We start from the raw sequence: 14061 nt of genomic DNA on the forward strand, positions 1-14061 counted from the left end.
TTTCTGTTATTGTCATTATGTTATTATTGGCGCCTCCTGGAATCCTCTCCTTTTGACCCACAGAGTCTCGCCGAGTTGGCAACAAACAAACCAACTGCATTTTCTTTTCTGAATCCTATAGCAAATCTCATGATTACCCTGTCCTCTCATCGGTTCCACTGCTTCTCAGGTGTCATGTGATCACCAAGCCCAGGGTTCAGTTTTCCAGGTCAATGTTTCTGAGGTTATCCTTGAATTATTTCCCTTAAGTGATTGGAGCTTCTCAAGTGTGAGACGCCAGTATGGCAAATCATTCCTGGGTGAAGCCATATGTGAGGCTTTAAATGTAAAGACTGCAATAATAATGCTGGGCTGGAGCCAGGGTCTGCAACGGAGGAGACATAAGATGGATGTCTGGATGACGTACCTGAGGGAGAGTTTCAGTAAGCGGATGAAAAATCCTGCATTGTTTCCAGCAGGGATTTCAAAGCAGAGGCTTTGATAGAATAATTATTGGGCCTAAGAAACTGGATCCTAACAGTTTTAAGGTCTTCATACAGCTGTGAGACCCAGCATGCTTGATTGCACTTTTTCCACATATATTTTTTCTGTATGCATGTTTGTTTGCATATATCCGCATACGTACGATCAGGCAGGAAGAGCTAAATTGGCTTCAAGAGATCAAAGCAGTAATTTAATCTCAGTCTTTCAAACACACTGCAGGAAGTTTTCATTAAAAGGCCTGTGCATCAGTGTAAGGAGCCTCACCCACCTCCATGGCTGCCAGTTAGCTGATTAATACCCCGGAGGAACCCAATAACCAATGGCTGGCCCATTACTAGTGCTGCACTGAGAGGGTGAGCAAAGCAAAGAGGGGCGGATAGAGACCTGGATACTGCACCACAATAAATCACCTCCATCCAACACACTCACATATACACATTAATAAAATTTGTTTTTATAAAAACAAAGCCTTCTTGAAGATTAATTGTAAGTACAGAACAAAAACACTGCAGGAGCCTGTGTTTTGCCATGATTACAAAGCACAGTTCTAAGTAAGAGCACTCACAGCAGCACCTCCTCCAGATGCCAGTAATCACAGAGAAAGAACATTTCCTTGCTTACATGACACCCAACACTTAAACAGATGATACAGAGGACACTATATGAAATTAATTAAATTTTTGTTTTTAAGACACTTGCAACTGGTTATACATTAGTCAATCTTATGGTCTGAAAGGCATCAGAAAATGATGAAAACTGATTCCCAGAGTGCAAGGTGAAATCCCAGTAGTCTTATTTTGAAAAACCACCGTTACAAAAACACAGGTATTGACTTCATATAACCATATGAAAAGGGAAATGACAGAAAAGTAGCAATCCTTTCTTTTAACAGGAAGGCAAAACCATTTTACTTACTAAAGTGATTGAAGTTGTGTTATAGAGCCTAATATCAACTGTAAAGTTGAAAAAGCAAACTGTTAAAAATATCTTTACATGTCGGAGAAAATAAAACAAAAAAATAAAGAAACAGGACTATATGTATTCCTATGCAAAATCTCAAAAACATATGAAGTATTTAGATTAACAAATAGAAATAGATTTGTTTCAGTTGCTGAGGTGGGCAGGCACCCATCCGCCACTCAAAGAGGCCAGGCACTTAAGTGTGTATAATTTTAAACCATTAATTGAATGTAGACGGGCCTGTTATACACCGATCAGTCATAACATTATGACCACTTACAGGGGGAGTAAATACAATTGACCGTCTTGTGACAATTCAGTGTTCTGCTGGGAAACCTTTGGACATGGCATTCATGTGGATGTTACTTAGACATGTACCATTCACCTAGACCAGGCCAGACCAGACACCCCCACCCCATAGCAATGACACTCCTTGATGGCAGTACCCATCCCCAGTAGGCTGCAGCCTGACATAGGCACACACACAAAAACACAAGGTGTTGACCTGGCCTCCAAATTCACAAGATCCCAAACTGATCAAGTATCTGTGGGATGATCCACAGAGGCCCCTCACCTCAACCCATAGGACCCAAAGACCTCCACTAACAACATTCTGTTGCCAGACACCACAGGACACCCTCAGAAGGCCCATGTCCATTTTCTGATGAGTCACAACTATTTTGGAGACGCACCGGAGACCTACCCAACATGGAAGGTGGTCATAATATTATGCCCAATGCCCGCGTGCACGTGTGTGTGTGTATACTGTATATGAGTATACACTGTAAAATGCAATATTAATGCTGACTTGCATTTAATTGTTCACTTAACTATTTGGCGAAAGTATTTACATCTTAATGGTTTTTTTCAAGTAACACTTAATTGCAGGGTGAAGAAAGCAATTTACTTCATATTTCCAAGGTAAGGTCACTTACAAGAACCAAGTAAAGGAAGCAAGACATTACGACACCAGTTGGAGGCGGCAATGAGCATGTTTGTGCACGAAGCAGAAAAAGAAGAAGAGTGCTAATCATGTAAATAACCTACAGACAGTTCACAACTTGGTTGGTACTGGAGAGACGCTGCATTATTTCGACTAGACAAGGAAATATTTGATTATCTTCCCGGAAATCGCTGTGGTAAGCTATTAAGCAAAATCTTCTCTTGATTTGAGCAGAAAGTTTGGTATGTTTTTCTGTAACCATCTTCCAAACCTCACTTTGGCTGTTGTACTTTTTGATTTGGTGTTTGTTTGTTTCTTAGGTTGTGAGCGCAAAGAGTATGGCTAAAAAAGAAAATTATAATTTGGCTCGTTGGCCCAATCCAAATAAAGGAGATGTTTGAGAACTGAAACTAACGGACCTGGGCAGAGGCATATCTGATAGACCAGTTTACAACTAGACTTGGCTTCTATGATGTGTAGGCAATAGAAAATGTCTTTACATGTTTTTTTTATTATTATTTACAAAGTACTGACTTTTGTACATATGTCATGTCATGTTTTAGACACTTGAGATGTCCTGCTTGTGATTTTGTCAGTGGTATTTTTTATTTTTTTTTTTTACACTAATGAATCCAAATGTTTTGGAAAAGATGGTTCTGTATGTAACAAAACAGATTTTGTTTCATACACTGTATTGTGTGTTTAATATGGGTCAGTTTATGGAAATGCTCAGGTCAGTTTAAGACAGAATTCTTAATATAATTTCTGCGGTCACATTCATGTCAATATTTGAAATTTAACTGGTAAATTTGAGTTTTTTTCTGCCTTTCAAGCAGGAATAAAGAAGTGCTGAACTTTGAACTACTGTATATCATTGTGTTGAAATCTTATGTAACTGTAAATGTGATTTTAAAATAGAGCCTGGTTTTCATTTATTTGAAGTATACAAGCAACACTTACTTATTTGAAGGCAATCGTTTTGCGTTGAAGTTAAGATCAGTTACTGTTCAAGTAAATATAACTGAGATTGTAAGTTTCAGGAACTTCAATGCATGTGTTGTGTTTTAATAAACACACAGTATACTTGACTTGTGATGACCATGTTAGGTGAAATAGGAATTCTCAGTAGTGTAAGTGCACTACACTAAGTAAGCATTAGTTTGGCCAACTTCAATGCATGTGTTGTGCTTAATAAACACACAGTATACTTTACTCGTAATTACCTAGTTAGTTGAAATAGGAATTCTCAGTAGTGTAAGTGCACTACACTAAGTAAGCATTAGTTTGGCCAACTTCAATGCATGTGTTGTGCTTAATAAACACTCAGTATACTTTACTCATAATTACCTAGTTAGTTGAAAAAGGGATTATCAGCAGTGTCAGTGCACTACACTAAGTAAGCATTTGTTAGGCCAACTTCAATACATGTGTTGTGTTTAATCAACACACATTATACTTTACTTGTAATTGCCTAGTTAGGTAAAACACTGTAAGTGAACTACACTAAGTAAGCATTTGTTTGCACAACTTGCAATTCCTAGTCCAGATTAGTCTGTAATTTCAAGGCAATCGGTTTGCATGTTTTTTTTTAAGTAATGTTTACTTATTAGATTTTGCAGTGTAGTTGGTCTCACTTTTGGGGCCAGCCTGAAGTAAATATAGAGAGAGAAACCGCATTTCTCTTTGGCATTTCCTAGTTTGCTTCATTTTCCAGTACTGGGGGATTTAGAAGGGTATTCTGGGTATGCAGAAGTTGCAGACCTAACTACCAAATGCCAACGTGTTGTTGTGGATCAAGAAAGAGCTTAATTGGGTCTTGGGTTAGAAACAAATTATGTTATGTTGAAAAAGATGGGCTAGTGGTTGAGGGGAGTAACGAAGAAAAAGTTTTGAAAAATAAAATAATAAAAAAAACTGTGTAGAAACAAAAGAACCAGCAACTATGGCCAAATCCCAAAACAGAAATAAACATTACTCATACTACAACTTTAAAATGTCTTACACCACAAATCCCTCCCTCCCTCGACAGAAGGCGTAAATGATACTGAACTCAGCAACAAAAACAGACAACATGGTCACTGCCCAGAATGGCCCCTTGGCAACTGGCTTTGCATTCTCTCCTACTTTTGAAGCTCTTTCTTGATGAGCAAGGGGCATTAAAGTGCACTCCATCACCTGCTACAGCACGGACAGAGAGCACACAGGGCAGAAAAGACAAAATGAATGAGACATACCGTGCATTCAAAAAATGGCAACACAAATACAGCACATGCACAATCTTCATATGAAACATTTACCTGTTCAGTATATTACTTTAAGGAATGTCATGGCCCCCCACACATCTGCCATTTTGGTCTGCAACAAAGTTTAATCTTTTCACCGGCGCAAAGGCTCGAGGGACATTTAAGTTCACGCACAGGACAGAAATCCTATTCCAGAGAACAATTTAATCAATTCATTACAAAAACTAAATGGATGGATCACTTCCTAAAGAATGAACAAAGCTCTAGCCCACCTCCAAATAAAACCGGACAACTGTCAGATTCTGCTTCCAGCAACATGCAGAGGATGCTGACACATTCTTTTAGAGATTCAAGCCGTGTCTTCTCTCCGTCATCATGGGAAATGTCCGGTCGCTTGCTAACAAAATGGATGAGCTGGCAGCATTAGGCAAGATCCAAAGGGAGTTTCGTGACTGTAGCATCATCAGCGGCTTCCAGACCGTCTGGGCAGACAAGTGGTGGTAAGCGGAAAGGTGGGAAGTGATCAGAGGAGACCTACCACTCACTGCAGGACTGTTTTGAACTAACAGACTGGAGTGCACTCAGTGAGAAACATGGAGAGGACACTGATGGGCTTACTGAGTGTGTAACTTTTTTTAAAAGCTTCTGTGTGGATTCCATTCTCCCAACAAAGACTGTCTATTGTTATTTTAACAACAAGCCATGGGTAACAAGTGACCTAAAGTGACCGGTGGCCCTGACCGCCCACATAATGAAGACCCTCCCCAGTTCCCCTACCAGCCACAACTTGGAGTTGAGGATGCCATCATCTTCCCGCTCAACCGTGCATATGCTCACCTGGATAAACTGGCGAGCACTGTGAGGGTCACATTCTTTGACTTTTCCAGTGCTTTTAACACCATCAGGCCGACTCCTCTGGGTGACAAGCTCAAAGCAATGCAGGTTGATGCCCCCCTGGTGTCCTGGACCATTGACTACCTCACTGGAAGACCACAGTATGTGTCGCTGCAATATAGTGTGTCAGACAGGGCGGTCAGCAGCACTGGGGCTCCACAGGGGACAGTTCTCTCTCCCTTCCTCTTCACCATCTACACCACAGACTTCAACTACCAGGCAGAGTTCTGCCACCTTCAGAAGTTTTCTGACGACTCTGCAATAGTAAGAGGTGTCAGTGATGGTGAGGAGGCTGAGTACAGAACTGTGGTGGGAAACTTTGTCACATGGCCCGAGGACAACTTCCTGCAGCTGAATATGATAAAGACAATGTCCACAATCAGTTTGGTTGTCAGAGTTGACTCCACTTTTTGAGGAGACTGAGGTCCTTCAACATCTGCCGGACAATGTTGAGGATGTTCTATGAGTCTGCAGTGGCCGGTGCGCTCCTGCACACCGTTGCATGCTGGGGCAGTGGGCTGAGAGTGGCAGACGCTAATAGACTCAATGAACTGGTCTGTAGGGCTGCAGCTGGACTCTGTGAACACAGTGTCAGAGAGGAGGATGTTGGCAAGAGTGAAGACCATCCTGGACAACTCCTCCCACCCACTCCACAACACACTGGCCAGCCTAAGGAGTACCTTCAGTAACAGACTCATTCTACCCAAATGCACCACAGAACGCCACAAGAGGTCATTCCTGTCTGTGGCCATCAAACTTTAAAACTTCTCCTGCTGAGTGTTGGTCACTCTTGACACTCTTAACACAGACTCTTTTAATTTTTGTAACCTCTTACCGCTGTATATTGTGAGTACTTGTGCAATATTTGTTTCTTTTTTTCTTTTCATGGGAGCAAGGATTAATAAAGTATTCTGATTCTGATTCTGATTTTTCATTATCTGGGGTGCAACACGTGAATGCTTGTAGATTTTTAAGGAGAAAGGAACATAGTGAATGACCTTATGTACCCAGTTCTCCAAACAGTCGCCCACCCAGTGTTGCTACATGTTCACCTCATTAGGTCCATTAATCCGGTCGTCTGCCTGCTGCTTGTATGAACCTTTTTCATTATCCGTCTGATTTACTGCTCAGGATCACCGTGTTTGAGAGCTACTCGAATATCCTCTGAGGTGGGAGAAGGAGCTTGAGTCCTGATTCAGGCTGTTGCTCGGCCTTGCATGTGAGAGCTTGACATCTACAGTACAGAGCATGAGGCAGCAGTTTGACTCAAGCTGCACCAAATGGAGGTCACCAGCTTACTACGATGTGATCCAGGAATTAAATGTCAATGAGTTTTTAATCTATTTGATTCCGTGCTGATAAGGTCGAGCAGAGTACAATCATGTGTTAGCTTCAGCGTGATGTGTTTTTAGTGTGCTGCTCTTGCGCCAATTTTCTGAAAACTTAATTTATTATTGAACAAGCAGTAAAATATTTTTTTTGCCTTTGTTAAGAGCGGTGGAAAAATTGGTTACATTCTTGGCAGCATGCAGGAGATGGAGATATTATCATTTTAACTGGACGCTCCAATCCACCATAATATTACTGTCAAATAAATACTTTATACTGATGAGATAAGTGGTAGCTTTTAATAGGATTGTATACACTTCATCTAAAGATCCTGGTCTTAAATTGTAGACTTAGTTTTATTGAGAAAGACAAGGCTGGTGGTCCATTTGAAAGCGTAAAAGAAAGGTCAGCCAGCTGCCTCAATTCGCTGAACACACACACCCACAAACACAGTCCACTCTCTGACCCCATTCACCAGCATCTCCATTAACCAGAGCAGCATGATTTCATTACATTGGGCTTAATTGTGTTCACTGCATCCCATCATGCGCTACTAGAAACAGTGGCGTGAGGGCAGCTGGAGGAAACAGAACATGTGAACGGCTGTAGGGACACGGGGCAGAGGGGATGGAAGAGCTTTTATACACATGCTTTTAAAAGCTCTCTATTCCACACCACTGCATTTCCCCCCGTCCGCAGGGCTGAGAGCATGTCTGCACTGAGAGAATAACCTCCAGCCTCCGTGCCGCCCCACAAACAAACCACAATGACAATACAGTGCATTTTTCAGTTTAGTAAGGCAGGAGAGAGAAGCGGTGGTTGTGGATGTTCATCAGCTCATACCACTTTTCGTTCCGGTGAAATTAAATAAAAGACAGCAAGGCTTTAAAATGGGAGGCTTTCCCAGAACCAGGGACTGAACCAAATGATAAAAGGTGCAAAGGTTCTCAACACAACTAAAAACAAAAATCGATTGTGGCTTTCCTCATTCTTTCCCAAAGTTTAATTATGTACTTATTTCTACAGACAGCTGGTGCGTATTTACTCCTAAAGAGTAATCAGTTTGGACAGCTTCAAAATAACAGCAGTGGGAGCACGGCCTGGGAGAGACCGCATTGTGTGGTAGACGAAGAATTAGCCCCCATTGGGGATAAAAATTATGGTATTTCTGGGCCGGTCTGTGGTTGACACCTGACATGGTTTGGTTTCTTTCTCCCCCAACTGGAGCTGAAACACCTGCTTTGACTTTGTGGAGTTTTGTTCTCATGTCAGTCCATCTAGACACCCACTGCAGAGTCAGCATGTCACAACGCGGCACACAGTCAAGTCCTTTCTGCTATCTTATGTCAAATAAAACACAAGATGTATTGTCTTTCACTCAAACATGTGCTGCTATGTTTTTGCTTGTGTGTATTACTTCAGAGTGAAACTTCTCAAATTGGACTTAAGGAGCTTAGGGAGTCGGCATGCTAACACACAAACCTACATGTGAACGTTGTCATTGTTCCTTGTCGTTACTAGCATGCTGACATTAGCATTCAGTTGAGCACAGTCTCACAGACCACCTAACATCACCGTGAGCACTTTTGTGGAGACATCCAAAACAGCAGTGTCAGTCCAGGTCCCTTTTATGCCTCCTAGTTCTGAGGAGTTAATCCGAGGCTCCTGGAAGCCATTCTAGAGGAGAAGGAGGACAAGGACGATCAACGAGTGTGACTGAGGAAAAGATTTAAAAAAGATGGTCGGAAAGAAGAGAGAAAAGAGAACTGATCAGAGGCTTTTTTCCTCACCTACAAAATTAAATGATTCACAGTGGGAAAATAACGATAAAATCTGTTCCAGCAACTGCAGGGTCTCTGTTCTTTCAGTTAGACTGTAACAGTAAATAATTCTCCCAGCAGCTGCGTGTGGGATCACAAACTGTTCCCTGATCTGCACTACAACAGGAATTTACCTCCAAACCAGTTGAAAGGCCTGTGGTTAGCCAACAGCTGAGTCCACCTAATGCTAATCTAATGCTGTAAATGTTTTCGACCAGATTCTAAGTTTACGATTCGGAAACTATTTCACTGCAATTGTATGCAGGCAAGTTCAGAATGTTCTACCTTTGAAGAGAAGAGCCAGGGGATTTTATTGTGCTTAATATGGTGTTAAATAAAGGCAATAATGAAACCATTACCGACGACAAGCATTCTATTTTCCCATTTTTTGAATGTATTGCTGCATTTAACCATGGCTGGATAAAAGACTTCCATGAAGGTGTGTAATCAGAAAAGACCTTGACCTTTTATTGCACAGTTTATTGCACGTAATGTGCTTTTCACAGCTACATTCAGTGGACGTTTGTCTGTCATTACATTTAAGCAAAATCCTTACCATGAATCTGTGTACAGCAAGGAATCACAGCTTTCAAGCAATATAAATGTACATGAAAAGGGTATGCAACAGGACCTCTACATGGTGATGCCAGAGTCCTCAGTCACAGTAATGACAGTTTTAGAGTTTGCAAGTCAGACGAAAAAATCTTGATGACTCTTTCTGCACTCCTTTCACTTTTTTATTACCCTCACTCTGCGCCTCTCCTTCACCAGCTGCACTACGAGCTTCAGATCATGCATGGCCTGGCACCAGAATTATTTGGTAAAATACAGAGGTATAGGCAATGGGTGTGGCAAGAAGTAGGCTTTCTTCAACATGTCAGTTCTCCATGTTCAACTTGTAGCTAGTGGCTGGGGTCAGTCCACTGAAGCTTACGAAAGAAAATAAATCCCCATAGTCTTCCATGTTATATTGACTTTACAGCAGAAATAAACATGTTTACAGCCTGGTACAAAAACTTTTTGTCTCTGTTGCTAATTTCCACATTCACAACAATTGTGCGTCTGGTGAGTTTTAAATAGAACTCACCTGCTGAAATAGTGCTGTGGCTCATGATGATGTAAAACTTTGAGCATTCAAACTATGTGTTCACACTGTATCTTACTCCTACTGTTGCCAGCCAGCTAGATCTGGATAAAGTTTGCTTTACATGTGATGTGACTTGATGGTCAGTGTCAGTGGATGGATGAAGGTGAAGATGAGCTTGCCCCATACCAAAGGCACCACGCAGAGGAGAGCATCTGCTGTCTGTAAGCTGCAGAATCCATCAGCCCTGGTGACAGCAGTGGGCGCACAAACCTTTGAACTACAGACTATTGCATAGATGTGAACCACATGCTGCATAATAGAAGTTTGAAGCTGTTGGAATAAATAACATTAGTGAGCTTGTGACAAAAGAAGAAGCTCAGAACTTATTTTAATGGAATAGTTTGTGCAAGGACATCAGCATGTTTTAGTTCTGACTTTAGTCACAAGTTTATAACATCAGCTCCTCAATGGCTTTTTCCTTTTTCAATTCAAATATCTGAACCATCCTAATTATAGACAGTAATACAAACAACCGAATGACGCCAAACTGAAAGTGCATTTTACAGGACTAATGTTCTTAACTTTGCCATCAGTGAGCTCATTATAGACAGAAATAGAGAGTGGTTCAGATGCTTTCATCTAAACCCATTAATGCACTGTTTGCATTTATATCCAAGTTAGCGAGATGGCGAGCTATCCAAATTTGTGACGTGTTTGAGTGATATCTTGAGGGTGGCATTTATAATGCCCACTCTCCTGGATGGCCCTGCAGGCAGGACCTGAGGTCTTTGTTTTTGATCTTCCCCCGGCTGTCTGATGCATTAACTCTCTTCTTTCAGCAGATGCACTCATAAATGAGTCACGTCATTTTTCATGCTGAGGAGCAGCTCTATGAGACTCATTGTAAAATCTGGCCCTACAGCCCTCGCTGCACAATGTGACTCTTTAGTACATTAAGCCTCACATCTCCACACAAACACAATGAAAGACAGAGAGTAACATATTACTATTATTGTGAGGTTATGCATTAGTGCAGCATTATATTGCTCTTAGCACATAATGGTATTGTAGTTTGCTCTGAATACAAATTATGTTTAAATGGTTGGCCGTACAAGGTGGATCGTTTTTTAGGCTGTTAGAAAAATCCTCCAACTTAAAAGGTTCTTCACAGTTCGCATTAACGGTGGACTTACATATTTCAACCATGTCAGAATCTAAGATGGGTCTAATAAGATTTGTTCCCAGTCTATGTCACAGTCTGTCAGAGTTCAAGATTTCTTTTTCTTTTTCTTTTCTTATATTATTTTTTAAAATGCTGTTTTGCATTCCCCAGTGCATTCTATTACACTTTGTGCTGTGTTCTGAATGTTTTATTTGCCGACATTGGTCATACCAGCAATCACACTGTGAGAATCCAACCATCCATTTCTTTGGCCTACAAAGTTGAAATGCACAAATGAAAGTAGTCCTTGAAGCTGAAGAAGAAGAAACCTCAGTGCTTCTGCATATCTAAAAAAAAAATGGTACTTGTCTGTATGTGGCATTTATTTTAATTTATTTTAATTTTATTTATTTTTTTATTTTTTAATTGTTTAGTCTTTCATTCAGATTTGAACACACATTTTTCTTGATCTTACTCAGTTGGTTCAATCTGACCTTGACAACCTTGTTCGAAATAAATTTCTGTGGCCCATATATTGTTGTAGGTTCCAGTCTGTGTGCCAATACCACCAGGGCCATAAAGCTAACAAGTACTCATTTAGTTACACTCCTCACAGCACTTAGTGCAATAATGCAGTTTTAATGACTCTCTCTAAACACAACTTAACTGTATATCTGTGTGTGCTGTGAACAGACCTCTGGGTATTTTAGTATATTTACTGTTAAGAAGAAGAAGAAGGGCATCCATAGTGTCCTTACAGACCCTCACACTGTGATAGAGACATTTGTTATTCCAGTAGTCCTGCTCAACAGCTATCATCAAAGACAAGGAGTTACTGTCCTGAAATGCTTGGCAGCGAAACACTCTGCTCTGACTGTTCTGTATCTGCTCGTGTTTTTTTTGGAGAGAAGTAGTGTGAGACGAGAGGAAGGGAAGGGTGCAACACTGGAGTCTAATATAATACAATTTAGCTGGAGCCCTTCCATAAAGATGGTGAGTGGATTCACGTGGGCTGACTAACGACAAGCACAGCTGCATCTGCAAATTTGCCCAATCCCTCAGCTCAGAAGAAAATGATTGTCAGTCCATCAGTTTGTGTTTGGTTGCTTGGAGTCTGCTGGATGTGCCTACTTAGCTTGCAAATTCTCTGTTTTTCTTCCAGGTAGAAAAATATTGGGTCTATTCATAGGAGTTATTTTCAGATGGCGTTCAGTATCAGCGTGTCAATGGCCAAGTAATATATTCATCCAGTGTAATATGAGAGTACAATTTCTCAGACACTGTGGTTGCATGTGCTATGGTCAGATGATCTCATGTTGTACAGCAAGTTCACCAATTCAAGAGTTTACCCGCGCAGTCACAAAGTAGATTATGTGATGTCGTCATGCCATTTGGAAACCATTAGCTTTCCATCTGTTACAGAGATCCCACAAAAAGTGACAAACTTTAACAAGGAACTGTGACTTAACAGATGTTCAATGGCGTTGTTTATAGATCAACCTGTTCATTCAAAGTGTGCTACGTTACAGTGAAATCCAATGCACCATGTCCCTTCTATGCTGGTTTCCATTCTGTAACAACATGAGTTTTGTCGGCTCGGACGGGGGGGGGTTCAGGGAGTCTCTGCAGGTTCATGCAGGGCGGTGGGTAGTCTGGTGGCTTGAGTTTCACACAGTTTTTCTCTGGGAGGCCTGAAAGGAAACAGAGAACTAGCAGGACTGTTCGGGGATCCAGTGACTCTTTAGGAAAACAAGGTGTAAAAACGGATGGGAACACTAACTTCTCCAGACAGATGTGTTGATAAGACCTCAATAGGAAAGGCTCCGAGAGGAAAGAGAAAATGGTACAAGTGGGGCACACAAAAAAATAAAGAATACTAGAAAAAGCATAGAAATGTTCAGTCTTCTGCTCAGTCTGAGTTGCAGCTCCATCGTATTCTCTTCCAGACGATCCCTTCATCCCTCCTTCCACATTAGCTGCTGTCAGAACCCCTCGTACTAGTGCACTGATTGATGTCCTCATCTGGGATTTAACATGACACACTTTGTGTCAAGTTTTCAGACTGCTGCACTCACACTCTGTATTGTCCTCTTCACTCAATACCTTGAGCCAATCATTACCTTTCCACCAAACACCGCTTATTGTCACCTGATCTTTCTAACCCTAGACCCTTTGCCACGCACCATATGGTGAACAGACATAGGCACTTAATTCTTTTGGCCAAGTAACAGGTTATAAATATTGCGAATTGTAGAAGGAGTCCAGTGTTCGACTCAGTGGATTTCATTGAGGGATAGGCCTGGGCTGTGCAGTCCCATTGCATCTCAATACACCCACATCCTCATGGTGTTGATGAAACTGCAGCGCTCTGATTGATGACTGCACCTTTACTCCACTGCTCTGAGGTTCATCTACAGTATGTGGGTGTCCTCTGAGTGGAACCTCATTTCCTGTAAAGACGCAAGGGTGTGAGTGCTTTCTTTTACGTAAAAGTTTCCCACTAAGTGGTGAGTTCTTATTTCTCATCATTGTAATGGATCCTGCAGACTGTTTGTATTCATCACCACTTTATCTCTCATTAAGAAGAGTCAGCATTCAGAAATTGGTCAGCAGAGGGTTTTAGTGGGTAAATAAAGTTTTTTATAATGGCATAACATTGACATGCCAAGTGTGTTTTGAAATCCAGCATTGTTTCAGTATGGCTTTTTGGAACAATAAAAGCCACTGTGGTCGGGGTGTGGTTTTTCACTGTAGAGGTAATTATCCATTAGATGTGTCAGATCAATTAGATATTCTCTGAATGGTCAGTGAAAATGTAGGTCTGGGATTTTCGTTTTTTCCTGAAAGTCTGCTTGTAATGACAGGTAATGAGTATGCATACATGACCGACTGTAAGTGATGGTGAAGTAACAACATCTTAAGATCAAATAACTTCTAAGTGGTTCTTTAATAATAAATACACTTGCACTGGTATCTATGGTGCATTCAGTTTACTATTTTTAAATCTAAAAATGACACTTTGCAAAGCTAAACAAGCAATTTCTTCTAATTCTTTCAAGCTATTGGGATTGTCATTCCCATTTGTGTGTTTGATTTATGGTATTCTGTGTTGAGTTTATCCAGTATTATTTTTTTTTTTT

Source organism: Chelon labrosus, assembly GCF_963514085.1.
Source record: "Chelon labrosus genome assembly, chromosome: 21".
Lineage (NCBI taxonomy): Eukaryota > Metazoa > Chordata > Actinopteri > Mugiliformes > Mugilidae > Chelon > Chelon labrosus.